At 50.7% G+C, this 7,992-nt stretch overlaps 1 pseudogene; it reads left to right on the top strand.

The window, feature by feature from the left end:
• The first annotated feature begins 2,883 nt into the window (after positions 1-2,883).
• Positions 2,884-7,467, top strand: LOC101640912 (annotated as a pseudogene).
• Positions 7,468-7,992: the final 525 nt, after the last annotated feature.

The raw sequence follows: 7,992 nt of genomic DNA, 5'->3' as shown, positions 1-7,992 counted from the left end.
CTCTGGGCTGTTCCAGAAGGGGGCCTGGTGGAGCTGTCGGAGAGGCATTGGGCCGCTCACCATAAAGTGAACCACTCAAATCCACCAGTCCCAGCTGCTCTCTGAGGGTCAGGGGGCCGGGAGGGAGAGGTGGAGATGGGAAAATGAGGCAGTGTGGTCCTGTGAAGGTTGAGTCTCAGAAACCCTCTATAGGGTCCAAACCTAAATCCACCGCTGTAGAGTGTATCTCAACCCAGACTGACGCTAAACGGTGTTTCCAAGGCTGTGGCTCTTTCTTGGAGCAGACTGCCTCATCTTCTGGAGGAGTCACTGGTGGGTCTGAACCACAGCCTGGGCGGTTAGCAGCCCAGGGCCCCTGAACTCCTTTAGATAGGGTCACTAGGAGTCAAATTGCCTCGATGGCAGTGGACTTGGTTTGGGTACTTCTCCAGAAACTGGGGTGCGGGCAGAACTCAATTCTGACACGCAGAAGCTATTACGCATTTGGGCCTGAGTTTGTGTCTCAGCACTTCCAGGGAGTAGTGGTCAAGAGCACTTGGTTCTAAGACTGGACCCTCTGAGGTCAACCCTGGTTCTTTATTTACAAGCTGTGCAACGGTGGGCAGCTTGCATCCTCTCTCGGGGTCAGTTTTCTGGTCTGCAGCGTCGGATACTAACAGCATGTTCCTCACACTCACCACTGAGTCAATTCTGATTCATGGTGACTCTGCGGGGCAGGGGAGAATGAGGGTTTCCCCTGTGGGTTTCCAAGGCTGTAACTCTTTATGGGGGCATAAACCTCCTATAGGAGTGAGCAACCTCCTAAGCCAGCAAAACAAACACACTCACTGCCATCAAGTCAATTCTGACTCACAGTGCCCTATATAAAGCCCTGGCCCCATAGTGGGTTGGTTACACATTGGGTTGCTAACCACAAGGTGAGCAGTTCAAAACTACCAGCTGCTCCTCGAGAGAAAGATGATGCTTTCTACTCCTGTAACAGTTTGTAGTCTTGGAAACCTACTGGGGCAATTTCACTGTCAAACGAGCTGTTATGAGTATGAGCATAGGCCAGCAATGAAGAATATTTGTGATTGCTGCTAAGGCACTCAAAGGGGGCCCTGACATATGCTCAATGAAACCCTTCAAATGAATTTGTCTAATTAAGTTATGGATGAAAGAGTGAGATTATCGGACTTTCTCCCAAGCAGCAAGGGTAAATGTTCCTACCCATTGCCAGGTTCTAGTGTGAAAACGTGGTTCCCACTGGCACGTTCTCTTTGTGTGCTCCCTTCTTTGGGGAGATACTGGACATACGAGCGGAGATTGAGAAAGCAAAGGATACCTCTCTTGCCAAGAGACAAGTTCATTCCCTGTCTGATCACCTCTCCCCCTGCTCAGTCATACCCAGGCCTGATCCTGAGTCCACTGGGCAGCCAGCTGCATACTCTCTCTGTCACAGCAGCTGACAGCATCTCTTTCCCTGGGTGCCTCTAACATCAGGTGGGGCCTGACCTCTGTCGCCTCCTCTAACAGGACACTGAAACACCTGGTCCTCTCCCCGAGCTACCCTGGAATCTTCCTGCTCCTCCATCCTGCCCAGCAAGTTCATGTTCCCCTCATGCCTCAGGGCCTTGGCACTTCCTGTCCCAGTGCCTGCAATGCTTCACCCTTAGAGCCTCAGATGGCAAGGATTCTGACTCCACTCAAGGCCTTTGCTCAAATTCCACCCCCTTTCTCAGGTCTGTCTTAGCCATTCTCCTGAGTGGGTCACTTCCTCCTGTATCATCTTCTCACCCTGAAGCAGCTTTCTTTTTCTTCACTGCATTTATCACCAGCTGACATGACATGAAAACTTGTTACATTGTCCCTGTCTTCTGAAAAAAAAAAAAGAAAGAAAGAAAAAAAAGCTCCTTGGAGGGCAGGTGGGGGTGGGGGTGGGAGGGCCGCTCTGTTCACTCTTGTCCCCTGAATACCTGGAACCGTGCCTGGATCATATGGGCCCTCGGTAGGTATTTGCTGGATGAATGAACAAGGAGGCAAGTGAACAGAGCATGTCTTCTGTGGAAGCTTAGCTCTCTGCCTTGGATTGAAGTCTCTCTACAAAATTCTCTCAGGACTTCCAAGAACAACAAAGACCGCCCTGCATCCAAGCCCATGCCCTGTGGAGACCTTCAATCCGATGGCCCAGGTCTTCAGGGTCTGAAAATGGCATCATTTTCCCTCCTGGCTTAAAAAGTCAGCTTGCCACCCCTTCTAGCTAAGGGCCAATTTCTCATGGAATTAGAGGCTAGTTTAACCGCACTTCCCACTCTGACAAAATGTGACAACTTGGCTGCTTCATTTTCCCTTTCTTGCAACTCAGTGGTAAAGGAGAGCCCTCAATGGATTTCCGGTGTCTGTGTGGGTGACCACACATAGTCAGCGTGTGTTGAATTAATGAACGTATGAACAACCAAACGAACTAAGGAACGAATGACTCATCTTCACACACACACACACACACACACACACACACACACACACACACACCGCCTCCTAGAGGAAATACTATGTCTAAAAAGGAGAATGCAGGGCTTAGCACTATGAACTATCTTGAAGGGGGCCTGAAGGCGTCTGATTGGCTGTTTTTTCTCTAGAGGGGCTCCTGGATACACAATTCCTTGCTAATTCTATTCCATCTGCTCTGGGACTGAGGAGGGAGCCGGCTAATGAGGTCCCAGCAGCAGCTTGGAGTTACCTGCGTTGAGGTTCGGTGACATGAGTGGAAACATCTTTCCTGCAGCTTGGAAAATGCCAGCAATTCACCCCCATCCCTGGCTCCTCCATTCTACTGAAACAACCGGGGCTGCCAATTCTACAGCCGGAGGGACCTTGGAGGCCAGCGAGTTTGTCAGCGAGCAGATGGACAAACTTCCTGGCACAGGTCAGAGACACCAGGAAGGGTCCAGGAGGGCGGCAAGCCAGAGAACTGGTTCTCCTCCATCGACTGCACTCAGGGAGTCGCTCCGAGCCGCCAGGGCTCCGGGGGAGGAGGCCTGCACTGGGGGTCATTCAGGTTCTCATGCCGGATGGCTCTAAGCCTTCCTCCGGTTCTCCCCTCTGGATGGGAACAAAGATCCATCCAGGCCATCAAGAGGAGCCTGCAGAGCTACTGACCCTCCTCCTGGTCACCACCACCCCCTCTGCAGGGGCACATAGCTGAGCCGGTCAGGAAGGGCACTCTCCCGCAAGCTAGCTGGGCCAGGGTAGGTGACGGCTGTACTCCGAGAAAGGCCGGCTGCCTCTCCTGCAGCTTCTCCCGGGCCTCCGGGCCCCTTTCCCTGCAGGGTCCGGCCCGACGGACGGCCGGCGCGCGCCGCAGGTGCTCGCCGGCTGGCAGCCAGCGGTGCGCTGCTGCGCGCTGCAAAAGTCGAACGCGGTGACAGGGACGCCCCAGACCCGCCCTCCCCACGTGCCCTTACCCAGTTCCCGCCGGGCTCCGGCTCGGGCCTCCCGCCGGCCCGGGTGCCCCATGGCTGGGCGCCCAGGCGCGGGCCGGGGGCAGTCGGGGCTGCGGGGCGGCGGCTGTGCGTGGGGGCTGGGTCGGGGCAGCGCGGAACGCTCCCACGAGGGGCTCGGGTTTCCGGCCTGGAGGGCGGGGTCTGGCGGGGCGGGGCGGGGCGGACACTGGCCCGAGGGGTGGGGCCCGGAAAGCCGTCCGACTGGTCCGACCGCCGCGCCGGGCTGTGCCCGCTTGGGGCTGGCGCCTGCACCCGCCCACCCAGCCCTGTGCGGCCTGCAAGCCCTCCTCCTCCTGGGAGCTGCGAGCCCTGGGGAGCCCCTCTGGATTCTTTTCCCGGGAAAGATCTAAATCTCAGAAGCCCCAAGGTCCAGGCCCACTTTGCCCTTTGTGGTGATGAGCTGGGCTTTGACTTAATGGCCGTGAATTTAGTTCGGGGGGAGAGATGAGCAGCCCCTGGGGAACGCAAACGAATAAGGGCTCAGCTACTCATCTGAAAGTTGGGGGCACGGGGGTTCAGGTGCACTTCCAAAAAAGGGGGCCTTGAGAGCCTATGGAGCAGCCAGCTCACTCATTAAAGTCACTAAAAGTCCCAGCCCGCTCGGCCACAATTCAACAACAGAACGGACAACCGATGACAGAAGTCCACCTCTGGATCAGAGCTAAGCCTGAAACTGTGCAGGCTAGGCTCCTCCCAAGCAGCAGCCCCCGCGAACCCCGTATTTCTTCAGAGTGTTAGCTATGTGCCCGAAAAAGAAGTGGTCGGTCTGTCCTAACACATTTAATCCTCACAACAATCGGATGAAGTAGAGTGTTAGTCTTCAGTCTCCATGTGGGAGGCACAGAGAGATTAAGTCACCTCCCCAAAGACACAGGTAAGTAGTCAGGACCCAGCTACCCTGCTCTAAATCATGGCTCCACACAGCGGCTTTCTCTGTTTGAGGTGGGGCTTTGATGCTAGGCCAGCCATCCTAGCCTTGATCAGTTCATTTTTACATCCTGTTAGCATTCATTGCAGGGTTGACAGGCTCGGAATAGGCACTGTGGGTAGACAGATGAGCCAAACGTACCAAGAGCTTGCAGTCTAGCAAGAGTGCTAAGTAATTTGGTGATGAAGACTGGTGATGGGTGTGGCAGGCCCAGCATCTGCCTACATCCCCTTCCAAGTCCTTGGTTGACTCCCGAATAAAGGTGCATGGGGCAAAAACCCATGTACCTCAAAGGAAAACACTCATTGAAGAGAGTTTAGGCATCTGCCCGAGATTGGGGAATTGGGAGTTCAAATCCTGCCATTGTAGAGGGCCTTTGGCAAACACCCTAAACTTCCCAAGGAAACCTCACTATGACCACACCTACGGAGTAAAGGCCACACCACAGGGAGACTTCATGGATTTATTCCAGGATCAGCATAAAATTCATGCAAGGTCTGAACTCAAGCCTCCATAAAACCAGAGATCTTCAAGGAGTTTAATTTCCTATGAGAACAAAACTGGACACTATTAAGAGGAAGATAAGGAGCCCTGGGCATACCGTGGATGAGGCATTTGGCTGCGAATTGAAAGGTGCATGACTCTAGCCCAGCCACAACTGTGCTGAGGGAGAAAGAGGAGGCCTCCACCTCCTCCATAAAGACAGAAAATCGGGGAGACCCTCGAGAGCAGCCCCACTCTGTCTTATGATTCAGATCAACTCAGCAGCAGCGGGGTTTGGGCTCCTATGTCTCTTGTTTTTAGAGGAAGATGATAAGACTCTGCAATGTATTAGTCACAATGTCTACCCTATAACAACAAATTACAAGACACGCAAAGAAAAAATCAGTTGAAGCAGACCCACGACCACTCAGAAGCTGAGAATTATCAGCCAAAAATTGACAAAGATGCTGAAGAGTGTACTGGGGGGTGGAGATAGCTTATGAGTGGAGAAATCAGGAATTATGTCAGAAATATAACCTTTGAAGAAAAAAATAAGAGCTGTCAGATTAGGAAAGAGGGTTGGTGCTTCCACACGCCCCATTTTTCGAGTTCAGATGACTTTGAGAAATTCTCCCAAGCCAACAAACACCTATGGTCTCAACCATATCACACATCCAGTTAGCATTTTAACTTGCGGCATTTTACAATAGCCCTCATCATTTTCCATTTTCTTCTCCCCGTGCAAGGATAATGCGTTTTCTCCCCTGTCAGAATAATATGGTTTAGTTCCACACCCTGGCTTTGCAGCATTCACCTATCTGCCTAGCTTAGCTAGTGACAGGGGAGGAGACCTGTGGCCTCCAGGAACCCAAGAAAGTAGAGAATACTGGGCACAGGGCTCAAACGCTGCCAGGCCCACAAGCACCATCCCATAACAAGGAACGACAGCCTGTTCAGAAACCTTTCCTTTAGACTCCATTTTTTAAAACCTGTTGCGTTAGCATCCAATTCCCATACCCAATTCCAAGAATTCTCTACCTCTTCCAAGGGAGAAATGTTTACTCCCCTCGAATGAATAAATGCTTCAATTTAAAGATGGGCAGGTCCTCCAGCAATCCTGATACAAGATCCAAATCAAACCGACTGTCAAGTTGATGCCCATCCAAATTGATCCCATTTGATAACGTAGAACTATTCCTACGGCTTGAAAGACTGAGTCTTTACAGGAGTGGACAGCCTCATCTTTGTCCTGTGGAACAGCGAGTGGGTTTGAACAGCTGATCTTGTGTGATTAGCAGTCCAAAGCTTATCGACTGTACCACCAGGACTCCTTGATACAAGACCACGGTCTCTGAATTTTGTAACATATGTCACTGTGTGTGCAGGCAACCTCTGGCCCTCATCACAGCATCCCGTGATGCAATAATGTGACTTGGCTATTGCTGTGAGTAATACCCTATCTCTAATCTCAGCCAGAATCTATGAAACTGAGACAGCCTACCTGTTTATCATCTAAGCACAATAAAAATCTAATACCCTTTCACAGTTATTGACTTCAGGGAAAATCATAAAAGCAACCAGAGAAAACGTCACATTGCATACAGGATGATAGCCAACTTCTGATCAGAAGTAACATGGGATGATGAACACCATTTAAAAATTTTTTAAATCCTGGGAAAAAGAAGGGAAGGAGTGGGAGAGGGAAGGGGAGAGAGAAGGAATGATAAAAGTGATTAATTTACAATTCTACACCTAGTTTTAAAATGTTTTCTTTAAGTAGGAAGGCAAATGAAAGGCATTTTCAAACAAATAAATTCTGAGAACACTGAAAGGACGTTTCAAATGAAATGTCATGATGAAGAGGCTTGTACCAGGCTGTCGGCTCCTCCTTGTGCCATAGGCAGCCAGATCTTCCCGTTGTGTCCCAGCCGCATCCGGGAGACAGAGTGGCGAAGGTCTGAGTACATGGATCACCTGGTCACCAGGGTTGCTTTCAAACTCTGGCAAAGTGGCCATCATTGCCATCAGTGATTCCTTCATTCACCTGAACTACATGGTCTACATGTTCCAGTATGATCCCACCCACAGCGAGTTCAATGGCACCGTCAAGGCTGAGAATGGGAAGCTTATCATCAATGGGAAGCCCATCTCCATCTTCCAGGAGCCAGATCCAGCCAACTCCAAGTGGGGTGAGGCCGGTGCTGAGTATGTCGTACAGTCCACTGGTGTCTTCAAAACCCGAGAGAAGGCTGGGGCTCATTTGAAGGGTGGTGCCAAAAGGGTGATCATCTTTGCCCCTTGTGCCAATGCCCCCATGTTTTTGATTGGCGTGAACCACGAGAAGTACAATAACACCCTCAAGATTGTCAGCAATGCCTCCTGCACCACCAACTGCTTGGGCCCCTGGCCAAGGTCATCCATGACAACTTGGGCATGGTGGAGGGACTCATGACCATAGTCCACGCCATCACTGCCACCCAGAAGACCGTGGATGGCCCCTCTGGGAAACTCTCATGTGAAGGCTGTGGGGCTACCCAGAAAATCATCCCCACATCTACCGGCACTGCCCAGTAGAAAATGTAGAGCCAAAGGAAGCCATAGAAAATCCTCAATTATTGTTGTGCGTTTAACATCTCTCTCTTCATAATGAATAAAGCAAGTACACAAAAGCTTGATAAGGATATAGGATATTGGAAGAACACTATCTTCATAGTTTTTAACTTTTATTGCGAATTCTGTGAAAGTTTACAGAGCATATCATCAGCATTGCCTTCAATAATTTGTACACATTTGTTGCAACTCATCACTGCCATCTCCTCAATGTACCACAAATTAGGCCTCCTGAGTCAAAAGGGCTGGCACCAGAGCCTCATAGCAACTCTATAGGATAGGGGAGAACTGTCCCTGTGAGTTTCAGAGGCTCTGTTTTTGGGGGTTTTTTTCCTTTTAAAGTCGTTTTTTAAAAAATAAATCATTTTATTGAGGGTTCTTACAGCTTGTACAACAATCCATACATCCATTGTGTCAAGCACATTTGTACATATGTTGCCATCATCATTTTCAAAACATTTTCTTTCTACTTGAGCCCCCCCCATGAAC

The sequence above is a fragment of the Echinops telfairi genome, unplaced genomic scaffold, assembly GCF_000313985.2.
Source record: "Echinops telfairi isolate 266 unplaced genomic scaffold, ASM31398v2 ScPeMD7_11;HRSCAF=52, whole genome shotgun sequence".
In the NCBI taxonomy this organism is placed as follows: Eukaryota; Metazoa; Chordata; class Mammalia; order Afrosoricida; family Tenrecidae; genus Echinops; species Echinops telfairi.
Note: the sequence above shows the minus strand (reverse complement) of the source record. Positions and strands in the feature narration are given on the sequence as shown.